This window comes from Pithys albifrons, chromosome 9 (assembly GCF_047495875.1).
Source record: "Pithys albifrons albifrons isolate INPA30051 chromosome 9, PitAlb_v1, whole genome shotgun sequence".
NCBI lineage: Eukaryota > Metazoa > Chordata > Aves > Passeriformes > Thamnophilidae > Pithys > Pithys albifrons.
The window spans coordinates 10,177,801-10,196,694 of record NC_092466.1 but is presented as its reverse complement, the minus strand read 5'-3'; the positions used below and the strand labels follow the sequence as shown (position 1 = coordinate 10,196,694).

Sequence of the window (18,894 nt, the reverse complement as noted above, 5' to 3'; positions counted from 1 at the left end):
CCCAGCACCGCGGGCTTCGCCGCTACCTCCGCCCCCGGGCCTGACGCGACTTCCTGAGCGCCCTTCCCCGCCGGAGCCGAGCCCCGCCGGCCGCACGGCCTCGCCGCGGTGCCCCTGCACCGTCCGCCGTGCCTCTGCCCTCCCGCACCCGACGCCGCCGTGCCCCTGCACCCCCGCACCGGTCACCGCCGTGCCCCTGCGCCCCCGCACCGGTCACCGCCGTGCCCCTGCGCCCCCGCACCGGTCACCGCCGTGCCCCTGCGCCCCCGCACCGCCCGCCGCGGTGCCCCTGCGCCCCCGCACCGCCCGCCGCGGTGCCCCTGCGCCCCCGCACCGCCCGCCGCGGTGCCCCTGCGCCCCTGCACGGCCCCGCCGCCGCACCGCCCGCCGTGCCCCTGCCCTCCCGCACCGCCCGCCGTGCCCCTGCGCCCCCGCACCGCCCGCCGCGGTGCCCCTGCGCCCTACACGGCCCCGCCGCTGCCCCCGCACCCGCCGGGTGTCCCTGCACCGCCCGCCGTGCCTCTGCCATCGGCACCCTCCGCCGCGGTACTCCCGCACCGCCCGCCGTGCCCGGCCCCGCTTGGGGCATCGCTCCACAGCCGCTGCCACCCTGCCCCGCGAGAGCGGCGACTCACGGCGGGTGTTGCCCCAAATCCGAGCTGCCGCAGCAAGGGAGCGCTGGGAAAGCGATGCGAAATGGTTTTTTAAGTCGGTTTGCGGTGGCTCGGAGTTGCCGCTGAGAACAATTGCAGAAATTTCGGGACAGGTATCGATTTGCCCCTCCGGCCTTGCGGCTGTGCCAGGTTGCCTTTTACTGAGCGCAAAGTAAATGTTGATTGAGATTGCTGCACATAACCAAATACAGGCGAGAGTATCTTTTGGCTTTGGCATTCTTGGGCTATTTAAAGACCGTTTCTCTGTGGCTTGAATTACAGCCGAGCGGCAAGGCCAGTGCCTGCATTTCTTTTTAAAATGTCCGAGTGTTGCAGTTAATTCACACCGGTGCAACACAGGAATAAAGGGGCAAAATACAAGACATCATTTTATGCTAATAATTATACTCTGCTTACAAATTTAAGTCACCCAAGGAGGTATTCTCCTTAAGGTCTTCTTTCTACATGTCATTTTGGATATATTACAAAGGAGAATCATGAAGTAGGAATTTAAAATGCCTTTCACGCATTACAGAAAGTGCATGTGATAGTCAAAAACCCAGCTGCTACATGCACACATGAATTGCCCTACTCTCTACAGCTCAGTGCCTCCACTGGAGTATATTAGAGCTCCTAGTTTACAACCAGCATTCTGCATTTTATGGTTCAGAAGGGATTTTGAATCTGAATTTTCCTCCTCTAGCAAGAAAAGATACTTTTTGCAAGGTGAAATTTGAAATACAAGACACCTACTTTTCAAATAAAAAAAATACAATAAGATGTGAGTGAGTGAAATGTGTAAATCATATGAAGTTTGTATTTGTGCATAATAAACAGTGCAGTGTTGGTGTATAGCAAAGCACTGTTTTGTAGGGCATCACATTTTGTATAAAGAAAAATCTCTAATTCTTAGAGCACATTCACATACTAAAGTTTTTGTCCAGTTTTCTCATAATCTGGAGCAAGAATTTCAAATTGATTAAAAAAGTTCTTTCGGTTCTGAAGGAAAGTTGGTGAATTGTGCCAAACACCCACTTACAGGTTTTGGTCTTGAAAAGGAACAAGATAGCCAGAATCTGTGGCCACTTTGAAATACAAGCCCATAACTGTCCAGCTTTATAACAAAGCTTTTGACTTGATATCAACTTTTTCTTGAAGTGATTTGTTGAAGGTCAGGTGAGAAAGAGGGGGGAGATTTTGTGTTCCAGTGGGTCTGCTTCAGCTAAGAGGATTTGTAGCTGCTTCACTAATCAGAGCCGAGCTAGGAGTCTGTCAGTATGGAAAGGAAGTACATAAGGGTTTCACTAACGGTCACAGCGCTACTGTCAGATCTGTGATCTCAGTTATTACATCCTCAGCTTTGCTGGCACAACAAGCATCTCATTGCCTTGGTGCAGACCAGAGAAGGAAACACCTGTCTCTATTCTGTGACCCACAGCAGGGCCACATCTCACACTCAGAGTTGCATGGTGTTTGACCTAGGTGTGGAAGCATCAGAAGGGGAAGCTCTGAACTCCACTCAGAAAAGTGAGATGAAGTGTTATATCATGTATTGCTGTAACGCTGTTTGTATAAGGAGCAGATCAGAAGTAGTCAAAGTTCCAATATAATGCTGCAGCCCACATCCTGATCATTGCTTCCAGCACGGGTCTCTCTGTGTGCAACAGGAGGAAGTCAGAGCTTGACTCATCTCAGAAATCACACTGGAGATGATTACAAAGCTGGATTACATGAAAACTGATTATAAGAGATGGTAACGAATCTAGAGTTTTGGACAAGTTTTTTTCTTGCATACTTTTACACTGGTATATTTCTTCTGGTCATAAACCAGTTATTTTCATGATATATAAGTAATAGAAAAATCAGAAGAAAAGCCTCTATGGTTTTGTCATAATTTTATGCAGTCTCTAAAGTTTGATTTTAGTGTCATTTATGAGAAAACTGCTTAGGCTACTCTCCAGATTGTTTTGAAAAGAACAACAAATAGATGCAGTTTTACTCATAGTGATTCTACATAATAATAAAAAAATGTTTCTGGTATGATTATAGAGAAGTTTCCTTGTTTTTCTAACCTTAGAAAATTCTTGGCTCATTGTAAAATAAATCCGGAGATAATTTTGTCACTCATTTGAAAAAGATCCTGAATTAGTCCAATGGGAATTGCAGCTTAGCAAGATTTTTTTTTACACTTGTACAAATCCCCAGGCTTAGTAGTAAAATTTCATTTCAGTATTGAAAGCTTGGTGGTGATGTTGTGTTCCCATGGAATCAAGCAAATGGGAAAAATTTTGGAATGCCTCAAAGGAACAGACTTTCAGAGCTGCATGTGCTCCAAAAAGCTCAAATACCGCTGGGTTTCACATCCAGAAAAGGGAGACTCTATCCTGCTTCCATTGAAGTCAATGGGAGGCTTGCCACTGATCTCCATAGGAGTGGGAGCATGCCTGAGTTTTGAATTCTGTCCATTTAAACTTCTTAAACCAAAGTGTTTACTGTGCCAGTGAGTCCAGGGAGGTAATTTGCATCTGATGGCAAATGAGCAGAACCCTGGCTGTGTGTGAATAAGCTGCTGACCACATTTGTGCATAGCAGCCTGCAGATGAGAAAGCTGGCAGGGCTCTTTTTTCCTAAAATAATGATTAGTCCTTCCCATGTTTAAATTCCTCATGAAGCTTCCAGCGGAGTTCAACAAAGTACCTGTGTGCTAGACAATGCTGTGGGGAGGAGGAGGGAGAAGGGACAAAGGGACTGCTTTTATCCCTTCTACCCTGGGTCTGTTCTCCGAGCTCATTTCCAGAGATTCCCATGATGTCACTTTTAGTAATGGAGACATGTTTACAAAAGAGTACACAGCATCCTCTTTAAAAAGAAACTTTCAGGCCAGGGAGTGCTACAAAAGTTAGGAAACCAAAAACTTTGCGAAGAGGGAGTAAAGATCCAGACAAAGGTCCTTTGTTTGCAATGACCGAACTCGACCTCACATGACTATGAACAATAACAAATATGCAATTTGGCAGTGGCAGAACTCAGTGTCAGCAGTATTACTTTTTGAATACAATATATTAAGAGCATCTGAGAGTGGCAAGTGACCACGAAATAAACTGATAAGTTTATATGTAGAAATGGTTTATATTTTATATCTCCTTTCAAAACAAATTATTTTTTCACTTCTATTTCATCTCTCTTATCTTGAAAACAAATGCAGAATCTACTAAAAGTACAGTGACTCTCTCCTATGTAATATAGCATATTATGTTTCCGTAATTTTGAAAAGATAAGGGCATTTCAGCCCTAGCTTTTCCCTTGAACTCGTTTCTCACATTAGTACGAAAAAGGCTTTTGTTCCAACCAAAAGAACTAGTATAACTAACTGGGTTAAAACCAGTATAATCAACTTTTACACTTCCAAACTTAGCACCATGTATCCATCAAGAAATTACACACATACTTGTATAAATCAGAAAATCCTAACTATGCAAAGGAATTTGCCAGCATTTTCAATTTAGGGATACTGAATGACAGAAGCTGGAACACGATTCTCCCGTACTCGGTACTTGTGCAATTATCTGCCATAACAATGCAAGCTTCCCCCTGCCTGCTGGGAGCAAGTGGTACATGTTGTTAGGGTGGTTATTTCAGATCTCCACTTTTCTTTATTGAGGGCATTTCAAAGCTGGCATTTTATCTGAGAGTTGATTTTTTTCAGAAAAACAACAGATGAAACAACTAATTTACTGTATATAGGCTTTAAATACTGTTGGATTAACAACAGTATTATCCATTTGTAAACCATTAAAAAATCGGTATGTGTGGGAGACTCTGGTTGTGTGAAGGATAAATCTAGTTTTACATTTGCATCTATTTCCAGTTTCACTAATGACTATTTCATGTCATGCTCAATGAACTTCTACTTGTTGGCAACTTCCCTGCAGAAGACAAAGACTTTCTTCTCATCTAGTTCCCTCTCCAGGAATCCAGAACTGCTCTCTACCCCTCCAAACAAGAAACCAAGGAACAGAAATAAAGAAATCTGAGAGCTAAGGGCATTATGGACAGTTTTGAAAAAAATGGCATCCCATAAAAACATCACAAAATCATGATCTTACCAAATTTGCTGTGACTCATCCTTCAGAATAACACAACCCTTAATTTATAGGAGGTGCTAGGCAAGTGTTTCATCAGTATCTCAAAAGGAGGCAGTTTTCACTGCTCAGGTTTGCTGTACTCTGCAGCTGTTGGGTTTAAAAGGACTTGTCACATCTTGTAATTGAAAGCACTGTAGATACGGAAAGTTGGCACCACGGACAGATCTTTCAATCAGTGCACAAGAATCTTCACATCAGATTGCATGATGCAGGTGTTGAATCACATGGTGTCCCACCCCTCACCTCATTTTCAAGTATTTGCAACTGATGTGTGGGACACTGGAAGAGTCTTAATGCCTTTAACATGAAAGACACAAGACCTGCTGGTTGGGAAATGTTCTCAGAATTTTGGAGATGTCTTTTGCAAACACCTTTAGAGAGTTAGGAAAGTGTCTGGGCATCTTTTCTGATCTGATGCAATCATCCTGATGCAGACTGCCATATATTCCAATGAAGGCTTTACATTCCCAGTATTTTCCAATCCCTTACATGATTATCCCTTCTGTAGATGAACAGAGAGGCATCTTCAAAAGGCACTCCCTGCCCCACTGTTTACTCAAGCAGCCCAAATGGATTTGCTGATTTGGGCTTTGCAAAAAGTATACAGAAACTAAAACTCCCCATAGATGTCTAGATATATTTCCTTTTTGTAAGTCTGTCTCACTAAAAAGTACAAGTTGTCCAGACTTTACCATATGTAGAGAAAATTAACTTTATGTATTAAAATTTTATCTGTGAACACAATCAACAAAAAGTAAATTTTGTTTCAAACTAACCGAGAACCCTGACAAAAGGCAGTTTTTAGCTCTTGGCCTTCTCTTTCCACTAATCTGGCTGCATCACTTGTTACATTCCAATTCTGACATTCAAATCACATTGAGCAATTTTCCCACAGTGTGTTTCCCAAACAAAAGCATTTTTCCCACTCCCACTTAAGTGTCTCTTGCATCTGGAACTGCACAAAAATGTCCTTATTTGAATCCTAAGACCCAGCCAACAATTGTAATGCAGTGCTAGATATCAAAAATTATGGGTGATCATTTGAGCAAAATGATACCAAATGATCCAGCTAAAGCACACTTTTACCATTACTAAATAACAGATATTCAACCCATAACATGATAAAATCTTACATAGGGGTTTTGTTTTCACTGCTTGAAGCATAACCTAATACTTTCCCAAGCATCTTATACCTTCATGAGAGCACAAATCTTTTTATTTTTATACCCTAAACTATGAAATTGTGTAGTTATTCCAGGATATTCACCTGAAATGGCAGAGGCCTTGAGAGTGATATTTTTAAGAGCTGATATTTTTTGCAGCTCTCTCCTTTCCCCTTTAAAAAATAACAGAGCATTTTACTAACTTGGTGTTTCACACATGACCAGTCATTGCTTCAGGAGAATTACATGATCATCAGAAAACAACTGTTTCCTGATATCTAGCCTAAATTCATCCCTTTCCCAGTTTGTAAAAATTATAATTGTATTTATGATAATATAAACTATGAATGTCAAATTATAACTATTATGTTTATGTTGTGAAATGTAAAAACTAATGAGCAGGCCAATGCACTTTGAATGTCCATTCAGAAATCTGCTTTAGTGGTCAGAATATACCAGGCATGCATCTGCCTCAGGCTGTTCCTTGCAAAAAGTTCTCTTCTCGTTTTCTGTCTGTGCTCCTGCAGCATCTCTGAAATCAAACTGAGCTCCGCCATCAAGCTGAGTTGTGTTTCCCCACCAGCTTTTTTCAGAACAGAACTTTCTGTGCGTTTTCACCTGTGACATTTCTCAAGTATGTTTTTGTGGACAGTTAGTATTTAGTATTCCTTACATGACACAAGTTTAAAATGTGCTGATTAGATTAATGAATAAAAAACAGTTGGGAAGCACCAGCCAGATTGGAAACTGGAGAAAGCTCCTATGCACTCAAGAACTAATTTCTGGAACAGCCTTCCAAGAGGGTTATGGGACAAATATCAGCCCCAAGGCCAACCTACATCATGGCATCATCCTGACATTTTTGACAATTCTTCATGCAGTTTAAACCCCTCTGGTAGATCATTAGCATGAATGGGCCAGGAGGTACCATCAGTAATCCCACCTAGTATGATGAAACACGGAGCAAAATTTCATAGATTGTTTACACAAGCAATACTTGTTGCTAAAAATATCTTGGTTACTATATTTTAACTCATATTTCAAGCACTAGCACACTATCTTATCTGCTTCTGATCTGTCCTCAAAGTGAGTGCCAATATATTTTGAATTTATTTTCTAATCTGGGCCTCATTAAATCTCGTAAAACCCTGGTCAGGCAGATTTAGAGAAAAAATCAACCACATTTGTACTTGGAAAATTTGGAAGCAGAACAATGCACAAAAAGTCCCTATGCCATTTTGCAATTTTGTGGTCAGTAGCATGATCCACTCTCTTTGCTTGTCTGCTTTTCCTGTTATTCTGGGAACTCTAGGCAAGATGTTTCCTGACCATAGATGTGTATGATATTCCTGTGGTCAGTTGATATTCGAAATTTAAAGAGGCTCCATAGAAAGCAAGGTGTGCATACTCAAAGGAGCACACTAGAAAAAAAATATGTGCTGGTGGAGCCCTCCAGTGAAGAAATGCCTTCAATCTAACTTGTGGGGTTTGCTATGGGAATCTAAATTAATCACTTTGAAAGGTTTTTAATTAATGTTAGAGAAGGAAAGGAGATAAGTGTTGTTACAGCTAACAACATTTCAAATTGCACCTGTGTCTGTAATCCTTCTGATTCAGATTTAAAAACTTGTTTCATTTTTGCTAAACTGAGATTCCTTTCTCAACTCCAGTCTTTTTCATTTCATCCATTCCAGCCTAAACTCTATTTAGTGCAACATGCAAGACATCTTTGAACTCTTTTTCCTCAGTACAGATCCTGACTTAGTCTAATTGAAATTTAAAAAAGGTCTGAAACAGTAAATGTATTATAAAATAAATTAAAAACCCTCTTGTGAATGTTGATATATGATCCTGTGATGTCTTCTCTATCTATGTGTTATTTGTATTTTAGGTCATATAGCCTGAGATCCTCAGGGTAAAATCATACCATAGCAAAGCCAATGGCAAATCTTCCACCCTGACCAGGAAAGCTGCATCACACTGGTGTGAATATCACAAAACTTGCACACTGTATTACAGGAGATCCATAGCTACCCACTTTCTGAGTCCTATTTGAACTTATAATGTATGTTTCTGCCTTAATCAATGATTGGACTTATACACGAGGATTTAATTAATGTAAAATTAATTCAACTGAGAGTAACCTTTGAAACCACGCTTACATTATCAGTTGTGGCTTGTGCAGGATACCTCATGGAGCTGCAATCTATGCATCCTTACGTAACAGGCATTAAGTAGTTACACAACTTAATGCAAACACCACTGGCAGATGAAAATCCATGGCACAGACAGGATCTTGAGTAATCATCAAAGCAGTGCCAGAAAGCAAATTCTACCTGCAGAAAACATTTTTTTCTGCTAAATCTATTTCAAGAGATGCTCTGTATTTCAGTTGCTGGTAACCTTACCTCACAAAGTGGATTTCATTGTAAACTTTTTATCCTTCAAAACTTTTAACACAAAAATTGACCAACACTGCCACAAAATGTGTGTGCAATTCAACTCATATCTTTACTGACTGCAATAATAAACTTTAGGTCTAAAACAAACAGGTCATTAGCAAACAGATATTTTGTGCACTGAGGTTACTTGGGCCTCCCTCCTCCTGTCATCCCATTTTTCACTTGCTGTTCAGATGCTTAGAGTTTGATGTCTGAGTGCCTCTTCATGACACCAGGAGACTGCTGCTTTCTCAAATTTAGTACAGGTGAAGAATACACTCCATTTCTCAGTGCACAAATTTTATTAGTGTCCTTTAATGAAAACTGTTAATTCAGGCAATATTTTTATCTGAGGTGTTAAATTAGGTTACAGGATATGTCTAAATTCAGGCAGTCATGCCTATAGATGTATCTGTTTTAAATTCAAGAAATTATATCCAATTACCTTTGTACTACCTTCAGAATATTTTCAAAAGTTGATGTAGTTTCTTGATAAATTTCTTTTTTTTTTTAAAAGGAGCATTCCAAGACCCCACTTCATATTGCAGAAGTTAAAGTGCTATATAAAGTATTATATGAGACAGATTCTGATCCCATAGGAAGCAGAAATTGTAATTACTCCAAATTTTTACTAGTATAACAAACCAGATTTTTTTCCTCAGCCAAGATGCACAAGACATAAAGAAATACTTTTTGAAATATTTGTAGTTTATCACAGTTTAACTAAATGACACCTTTAGGCAACACTCAAATATTTTAAACAAGATCAGGCCTGGAAAAAGACACAGGGCTTCTTTTTTCAATCTGTGGCATTGTTTGCTTCCTTGACTGAGATGTTCACAATGGATTAAGAGGTAACGCATTTGAATCAAATATATTCAAACAGCAATAAAATAGTAATACTGAATGACTAAGGCAGATGGAGTTGGGCTGCGTTCAGGGCGACAGAAATGCTGTTTTTTACCTTTTTCACAGCTGAGGAACTCACCTATCCAACTCCTAACCCACTAGTCTAAGGAGGCATTTTATTGACCTTGTTGACTATTCTATTTTAGGCTTCCATCTCTCCAAACACAATCACCTGGAAATACTGAAATAAATGCATTCAGCCACTGAAAAGCCTACCCAGCAAAGCCCAAAGACCAAGTTTAAGACCCAAAGACCTGACCCCTCCTGATTCCCCTTTTCCATTTATTTTCCCTCCTCTCTCAACGGAAAGAAAACACACCCTTCCTTTGGGATTTTTTGGTTAAAATAGCCTAGTGTCAAAATGCACCCCTCATGAGGGAGGTGTGCAGTGAGCTGGATGGGGGAAATGATCCACCTGAAAAGTAAGTCATCACCAAAAGCGTGACACTGGTACAAACATAGGGCAGCAGAAGGGTGGGAGGGAATTACTGAGGGTGGGGCAGGAGCTGTGCAAAATAGCAGAGCCATTAGAAGAAACGTATGTGGAGCTGTACTCAGAGACTCATATCCTACTGCTTGTGAGGAATTGCATTGTTTACTGCTGCTGAGGGAGAACATAAACATGGGGGAGAGAGAGCCCCAAAATGAAAACTGACTTTGTGGAGAATGAGGTCAAATTGCAGCTTTAAAAAGTACATCCTATATGTGATTATTCAGATTAAGGTTTAATTTTGTTTTCTGGGAGTGAAAAAAAGAAAAATAAATACTGATAACATACTTTTTCTCTCATTTAAATTCCCAGGTAAAAAAAATAATAATCCTGTTTGTTTGTATTCAATTTACCAGAATATATTTGTATCAATTCCCCAATTAAAACTACACTGCATTTGTCAAAGCCCTTTAGACCACAGTAGTGTCAATGGGATTAATCATCAAGTCATTCTTTTCTTGAACAAGGTGTTTTCCTCAACCTTGTAGCATTTTGCTACAAGTTACATCCAATTCAGCCACGCTTCAAAATGCTTATGGTTGTGTTGGCCAGGAACATCATTATTTCCCTAATGAAACAGGTTTCCAATGTGGTTTCTACCACCTACAGTTTGGCAATTAGTGTATTGTCATATAAGCTAGTTTCATTCCTTGCCTCCTATTGGCAAACTGCCATTTTATCTCTATATACACAGTTAACACCTCTGCATACAAATTAAGGATCTGTGAGTACAGAAAAGTCTGGGAAATGTGATGAAGCATTTATTTACTGTCTTCTGACCTTTGTCTCTTAATTTCTTTAAATATCTCCTTGTACTGGTTATTCCAGAATTGTCTGACATCTAAAACATCCTAATTGTATTGCTATAACTAAGAGGTACATCATTCCACTGATTTGTTTTTAATCACGGATGTCTCATCCTCAATTAAAAAAATAACAATAAAATAACACATAAAAAGGTAACTGTAAAATAGACAGTGATTCTGAAAGAATTCAAGCTGCTCTGCTCCACATATTGCTATATTCTAGGATACCTGACAACCATTTATTTCCCACCCTGCACTGTTTGGACAACTCTAATTCTATTTTCTTTTTTTTTTTTAATGCAAAAAATGCAACAAAATAACCAGTCTTACCATAGCCAAGCAGTTCTGCCAAATATATGGTCATGAACAGGGACCTAAATAAAATCTGCCTGCATAGGGCATGATTCATATGTAGAGGGGAAGCACCCAGGAGAAGTGCCAGAAGTGATCTCTGTCCCCTGCTATTCTATCTATCCTGCCGAGGTATTTACACAGCTCCCATTACTGTGATGCCAGAATATATGACATATGGCTATTCTTACAGCACTCAAATAGGGTGGACTCATTACACATGTTACCCCAGGTCAGAAGTTTGAAGCAGAACAGATCATTGCACAAGCCTCACATGCTCTCAATGAGTAGGTGTTTATCAATTCTTTCTATATAAATCAACACCTAACCCCATTCCCAAAGTATCCAGGTGTTTCTCAACCATTTCTGTTAAAATAGTCAAGGAATTCTATCTTGGAGGTTTTATTGGATATGAACCAATGGCCAAAATGACTTATAGCAGTTTCTTTCAATGCACATTTAATGCTCTTTAGCTGTGATTGTCAGGATAAATATATTTCATAACAAGGCTTCTAAATGTCTATTTCAGTCAATCATTTTAATCACAGAGTGCTGAGTAAGACTATATTTCCCCCATTATCCATATGGTCATAAAATTAAGTTCTATTAGACGAAGATGTTGTTAACCTACTCCTGCCTTTAGGTTGTCAAAGTTTGACTGTCAGACCATGCTTTAAGGCAGCATTATACCTGAAACTGCCTTGGAAGCATTCTTGTTTACATGCATGAAGAATCCCCAAAATATAAATATATTAATAGGATCTTATTAATTTACTGATGCCAGCAGTGAGATTCTGCATGGGACAGAGGCATGTTAACATCTGCTATGAGTGATGTCAGCTGAAGTTGATGGCTGGGTGGCATCCGGTAATTTCTGTAGAGGTACCCATTGCTGGCTGAGTAACACATTGTATGCCCCTTAGTCCACAAACTCTACACATGAGCTTTGCCAAAAGTGGAGGAATAATGCTCTTTATGGAATCCTTTATGATTGCGATATGATACCATACAGTCAGAAATTATTAATATTTTTATAATTATCTTTATCTGTAAAATGTAAAAATACTTACGAATGTGGTAGGATGTTGGGAAGGATAATTATCTATTATTTGGAGATGCTCTTAAGACTGATGAACGCTAAGTCCTGCAAGAGAGAGAAATATATGATCCACTGACACTTAATTAACACACACTTATGTCCTCACCTGTGCAGCCTTTACAGCGGGAAACAACCAAGGAGTTCACACATTTTTACATCAGCATGTGTAAGTGTTCACCACACACCATCAAACTTTCCATTTCAACCCCCAGATATTCATTTTGGAAAGAGTAAGATTCAAGATGTAATGACCATAAAAGACAGTAAGAAAGAAACCTGTGCATGAACAAGGGGAAGGAAAAAGCAAGTTCACTGTTTGGTGGAGATGGAAATCTAGGGATGAATGACGATGAGAAATCTGAAACATGTTGTGTCTTTTCATTTTCTGCAACATTTGCCACAGATAAATAACAATTCAGTGCCTGCTTTTGCTAATTCCTTAAATACCCTAGAGCAGGTTTTGCTTATGCTTGGTAATTATCATAGAAATATAAAATGGCCTGGGTTGGAAAGGATCTTAAGAAGCATCAAGTTCCAACCCCCCTGCTGTGGGCAGGAACATCCTTCACTAGGCCAGGTTGTTCAGAACACCATCCAACCTGGCCTTTAAAATATTCTTTAACCTGTTTTTTGTGTTTTCTGACTTAAGGTCCTACCACGCAGTTAGAATTAATTTTGCTAAACTTCTGAACACATTAAACTTTAAGAGTGAAAGCTGAATATTTTCACTTTATTACCATCTGCTATTTGATTTCATTTCGTGTTAAGTAGTAAACTTCTAACTGGAATTTGTCTTTCCTTTAAATTTTCAATATAGAATATTTTCTTTTCGATTTTTTATACTCTTCCAAATATGTATCAGTTTAGTCGATTTGATTTAATTCCTATATTCTTGACCTTTATTTTCTTCTCTACATATGTCTATTTCTTAAATACATTTCTTTTTTGTTTTCAAGTAATAAAAGTGATCCTGATGCAGTTTTGTCATTTGTGGAGTGGGGAGGGTATATAGAGGCATAGGTACAGATCAATCCAAATCATGAGATTCAGTTTTTAGTCTTCTTAAATATATCCCTTTAAGAATAATATTATCATATACTAATACGTGGGAAAATCCAGTTGCTGATTTAAGATGTATCTAGTAGATACTCAGATGAGTGAAAACAGATTTGGTGTTAATCAGGTGGGAAGGTCTGAAATAGCAACAAAGAAAACCATTTTGGGTTCTTAATTTAGAGGAGTTAACCATCTCTGACAATATTGCATGTGTTGTGACCACAATATTGTAACTCCAGGTCTAGCCCAAGAGGAGCTGTGGTTCTGTTCCCCTGGGCATCTGCGAGACCTACAAGCTCTACAAGGTAGCAGGTTGTGCCCTAGTACAGTCAAAAGGGATTATAATTTGGAGGTTTTTTGGGAAAAAAAGCATTAATAACACAAAATTGGAGTGGATTTACATGTCAGAACAAGTTATATAAATTATTTGCCACAACCTGATTTTCTGTCTGCTTCTCTGTGTCTCCTACAACCTAGAAAAATTGTCCCAAGTTCTGCAAAGTCCTGCTAATACTGAGAATTTACTGATACAGTAAGGAAAAGATGAACTAGATTGAAGGACCAGCACACTGGGTGAGCTTCATCCAGCTAAGCTTAGATATCTATATCTGTCTCTCCTCGGGAAAGGAACATTAATTTCTTGGGCACAGTCCTTCTGATCCCAAAGTAGGCTTCTCAAGCATCCTGATGCATGGCTCATAACAGGCTCTGAAGGACCCAGTTTCTCTGCACTGAATATAAAATTTGTTTAAGATGAGTAGTCTAAATACAGATGAACCACTGATTCCTAGTGATGGTAAACCCTATCCCAGATGACAAGCCTTGACAGTCCAATATTAAAGCACATAAATTAAGAGTTTATCTAGATTAACAAGATTGATATGAACGCCTGAGATATTTGTATTTACCCATTGTTACAGTTTAAGGATGCCATAACCAGGACTTTGAAATATGAAACTATAAACAACTTCCAACTGATCATCAAAAGGTTTAATAAGCTCAAATCTACTCCAGCAGAACTTTGCAGCTGGGCTCCCATCTTTCCTGCAGGGTTGCTTCTGCCCTTGATTAGATATTATCCTCCTGTTGAGGATCTCCAAGGATCTTGCTGTGATGGAGCTAATTATAGGTCAACTGCTGATGTACGATTAAATATGCTCGGCACTTGTGGGTTGCATGGTATGCTCTGCTATGCCAAGTAAAAGGATTGATATGGGACAGGAATAAATACAAGCTTGGACTGCAGGAAATTAATGATCTGAAGCACCTTGTTGTGTGACAAAGACATCCAAGCTGGGATGCCAGTTCAAGCAAATTCCCTTAAACAGAGATGCTTTGTCAGGTAATGTTAAGAAACACAATTCTTCCTTAATCAAAATCAAAGAATCAATTTTGAATATTTACTTTCTACTAGAGACTAGAGGAGGAGTGAGCAGAATGGCTAATCTATCCACTGAGCTACAAATATATTAAAAAGAGACAATTCTCTCAGTAAGGAGACTGGAAGCTAAAAATACAAGGCAGATGCTGAAGAGCAGCCAAAGGCACAGGGTGATATTCCGTGTCTATGATCACACAGCTGGCCTGTGCCCAAGACCTGTTTGCTGTCCCCACAGCACTGCTTAAATACATCCCAGACAGACAGTGACAGTAGAAATGAGAAAAGCCTCTAGAGATTGGGGGATGGGGGGGGGGGGGGAGAGAGTTCCATGGAATGATGTCTTTTACTGTCCTTAAGTTAACAAGAAGCCGAAGATCTCAATCATTGCAAGACCACAGCTGGCAGAATATGCTGCTAAATGACTGACCCTACCAGCGCTGGCTGAGGACTGATGAATCCACCAGTGGGAATTGATCACAAGAGGTCTCAAACTGGATCAGAAAGTTGTTTTACAGAAACCATTGCACAAATCAGGAATGAGCCTCAAGAGAGATCCAAGGCAGTGCAGCAGTCCTTACTGAACTGGACACACAGACCTGGAAAGAGACTTTGTTCAACCCCAAATTTCCCCAAGTGCTTTCAGTCTGAAGACAAGGAGATGCAAGAAACAGGAATATGTTCTACATAATGCCACAGAGTCATTCTGTCTTCTACACCTAACAGAACTCACCCAATATAAAACCCAACCAAACAAACATACCTTAGCTGCTGAATCCTGGTGGGAAACTTAAAGGGAAGTTATGTCCTCCCAAAAGTTTATGCAATGCCAAAAACACCCAGAGCTCAAAAATACGTAAGACACCCTCAGGGAGCACTGTGAATTTCAGAATAAAGTCCAAAATGTTCTGTTCAAGTAATTAAAGTAATTTTTTCAAAGATGGGATCAAAAATGAAGCAGCCAAATGAAACAAAACGAAACCAAAAAGGCATGAAAAATGGAAAAAAATAAAGGCAGGATATGAAAAATCCAAAGAGCCAACACAATACTTCTGCTTCCCAGTGCCAGGGCTAGGACCAAGCATGTACATACTTGAACATAACAGGATTTATTCCTATCCATGGACTACACAATGTATTTATGTGTGCAACTGATGTATTGCATAATGCAATTAATAACAAAGTAATAACAGACAATAAATCAGTTTCCTTGGCACCAGCTTCGGGATAGTAATAATCTGCAAATAGCAGATGAGTCATTGCCAATTCCCTTTCATGTGCCAGTTTAAAGGGAACAATATAGAAGTTCATGAAATTTTGCCTGTACAGTCAGCTATATCCTGTTCAGATAATCAGTTTGTATAGGTGTTGGCCGGGAGGTGTATTGTTCACTAACCAGAGCCCTGAGCCAAAGATTATTAACCAAAAGCAGTTACTAGAGAATGATGAACATGACGTAAGTAAAGCAGTATCTTTAGGCCATTACATCTAAGACAAAACAACTAGAATCATGTAAAAAGCCACCTGTTTTACAGGTGGGAGATAATTAATTTTTTTCAAAAAGTAGGTGGCTGGCAATTTCTTTTGGAAACACTTAATGCCTTCAGTGTTAAGATCATAAGACTTAAGATACACTATGGGTTGTTACAACAGGAACAGCACAATACCTGCCACCACATCACAGGAGAATTCCTGGCCTCCCTGATATTCAGTCAAGAAATGTCTCAGTTCTGATCCTTGCTTTTTATTACTCTTTGTAAGAACAACACACGGAATAGAAATTTAGCACAGGGGAGGCTTCCCACCACTGCCTAGTTAATTACACCTGTGGAATGAGACTCAATTGTAGTGTGAGCCAAATAGACTCTGGGGGTATTTTAATTACTTGTTGCTATATTAGTGTTACTTTTACAGTGGTTAGGAAAGGTGTGACTCAGAAATGAGCTACCACAGGAATGACAAGTATTTCAAACTGGAAAGAAATGCCCTGCTCTTTCCTGGTGCAGATCCACCAAGCGGTAAGGTGGTAAAAATGAAAGGGACTCTTAGAGCAGATAAAATATTTCATTTAGCCCATGCATGTTACTAAAACTTATTAGACACGAGTAGCAGAGAGTCCTGTGAGGAAAAAAATTGATGAAGTCAGGTCCACTGTGCAAGCAGTTCAGGAAGACCAGACCCTTTCAAAGCTGAGAACCTGAGCGAGCAAATCCTCACTGTGCTTAGCTAATGGCTGTATTGCACCCACAACCAAACGCACACAGGCACCTCTGTCTTGGTTCAGGATAACATGTCTATACAGCATCATGCACACTCTGAAGAAGTGCCAATACACCCCTTTCTGCTTTGTCCTAAGAGCATATCCCCTCACTGCTTTGTGCTCATTAGGCCTCCCATCTTATATCTTTTTTTCTCATTCACTTACCTGCTTGAACTTCTTTTGCCTTTCGATGTTTCCCAAATCAAATGAATGCTGTGCACAAGCTGTGTTAGCGCAATGTTTACCCACCAAGGTCAGGAAGATGGATGGCAAAAGCTATCTGGCATACAAAGATGGGGGAGAAGTGCAAACAAGAGCAGTTATGCCAGACACTTACAGAAGCACGGCCAAAGGTAGGGGGCAGAGAGACCAAAACAGCTAAAATCAGTCAAGCCCTATCCTGAGCACTGCAGTAAGGTTGAAGGAATACTCATGTAAATCAGCCCAAATCTCAGGAGGCTAAAAATATATTTAAATTTCCCCTCACGTTGTGTGAGAAAAAGGTTTTCACATAAGAAGCAGCTATTTCTTAGTAGAAGACTTTTGACCAGAAAACATCGTCCTGCTCCTAAAGGTATCTCTCACTTTAGGGCAGGAATAAAGGCAGGATGCAGACGCTGAGTATTCTTCCGCTCCCTATCGGCTACTATCAGCTATTTAGAAACTCATTAACTTCCGAAACCTAAAGAGACCTTGGCCCTAATTAGTGCCTGGACTGATCAGCCTGCCCTCTCTCTCCTTCACCTCTGCCTCTCAAAGCCTTCTACAATGATTAAAGGAAACCATAATCCTTTTGTACAGTTTTTAAAGTAGTATTTCCTGAGTTATCAGGATCTGCACACAACTGTTGAATTCAATTCTGCCTTGGAGCTTACCAGACCACTCCAGAATTCTCCAGCTTTCTTTGGCACACTAATTCTTTATGTGTATATGTATCACTCAAGTCCTTCACTAAGGCTCTGTAATTTCCTATGCATGGCCTTTCATGCAACAGATTCTGTTTTAACTGTGACTGAAGTCTCATCATGACCATTCAACCAACTGTAATGTTGATGCTAATTCTACAGTCTTTTCACATCATCAGTAAGAGTGAAATGAACAAAAAATGGGTGCATTCCATCTTCCAAAATGATAATGTATTTTTATGTAGATATGTACCCAGACCCTCCATTCCAGTAACAAAAAGAACTTACCAATAATAATAGAAAAACAAGAGGAATCCTCATTTTAATTTCTGTCTAAATGGATGCAGTTAACACTATTAAGGTGAATGAGTACTAAAAGATAAACACACTGTAGAAAGCAAAATGAGAAAACTATAATTGCAAAGCACAAGTACAGTCTTACCTGGGCACTTACACAGCTTCAGTACCTGGCCAGTACATGCAAATTATTTTTTATCTACTGAATTTCTTCCAGTTTCTCAGAAACCTCTTTCACATTCAGCATGTCTGCACATGAAAATAAAGGCTGCCATGCCCTGAAACTGGTCTCTTTGGATGACTGAACTTGCAATCCTCTGCTCTACAGCCACAGGAACACTCTGAAGCCATCCCCTTCCCAGGAAACTGTGATAGCTTTTATTCACCACAGTAAGAAGAAATATTGTCCTTGCACATGGACTATTAAAATAGTCAGTACAAGGGCTGTAAGGTAGTAATACTACCCTAACACCTCTCTAATTAATACAATTATTGTAAATGCTACTTAAAGACTCTTATCTCATTGTAGATATGTACACAGTATCACAGGAAGGCAAACTAGAGTTATCATAATTCATTATAATAATTATATATTAATGATAACCTTAGATTATTTTTTTCCAAACCTATGTTTGAAAAACATCATCACTACAGCAACAGAAATTCCACCAAGAGTGAGTATAACAAGCTCCTGAAGGGTATCTGACTAGTAGAAATTAAATTAAATTGCAATCAAAAGATTTCTTAGCTAAAAGACAGTTTGGTCTTCAACAAAAAGTGAAATATTTCAACAAAAAGTGATGCCATTATACCCAAGAAATTTATTAACATTGTATCTAAGAGACTCGTGAAGCTACAAGGCCCATTTAAAATAAGTCAGTAGCCTGTTAAAAATGTTTCTGTTCTGGCATCCTTATCTTAAGTAGTCACATATTTACCAA

General features: G+C 39.7%; 1 protein-coding gene across 2 annotated transcripts in view; it reads right to left on the bottom strand.

Annotated features, from left to right (window-relative positions):
- GPAM (glycerol-3-phosphate acyltransferase, mitochondrial) overlaps positions 1 to 16,972 on the bottom strand; it is a 49,078-nt gene extending 32,106 nt beyond the window's left edge. The window contains exons 1-2 of one of the 2 annotated variants that reach the window (XM_071563685.1): positions 16,917 to 16,972; positions 12,029 to 12,102 (exon numbers count right to left, since the gene is read on the bottom strand). The gene's annotated coding sequence lies outside the window, so the exon portion shown is untranslated. Of the gene's footprint in view, positions 1 to 635; positions 733 to 12,028; positions 12,103 to 16,916 lie in introns of those variants that run through there. The other variant, XM_071563683.1, reaches the window with a different exon arrangement.
- Between the last annotated feature and the right edge of the window lie 1,922 nt (positions 16,973 to 18,894).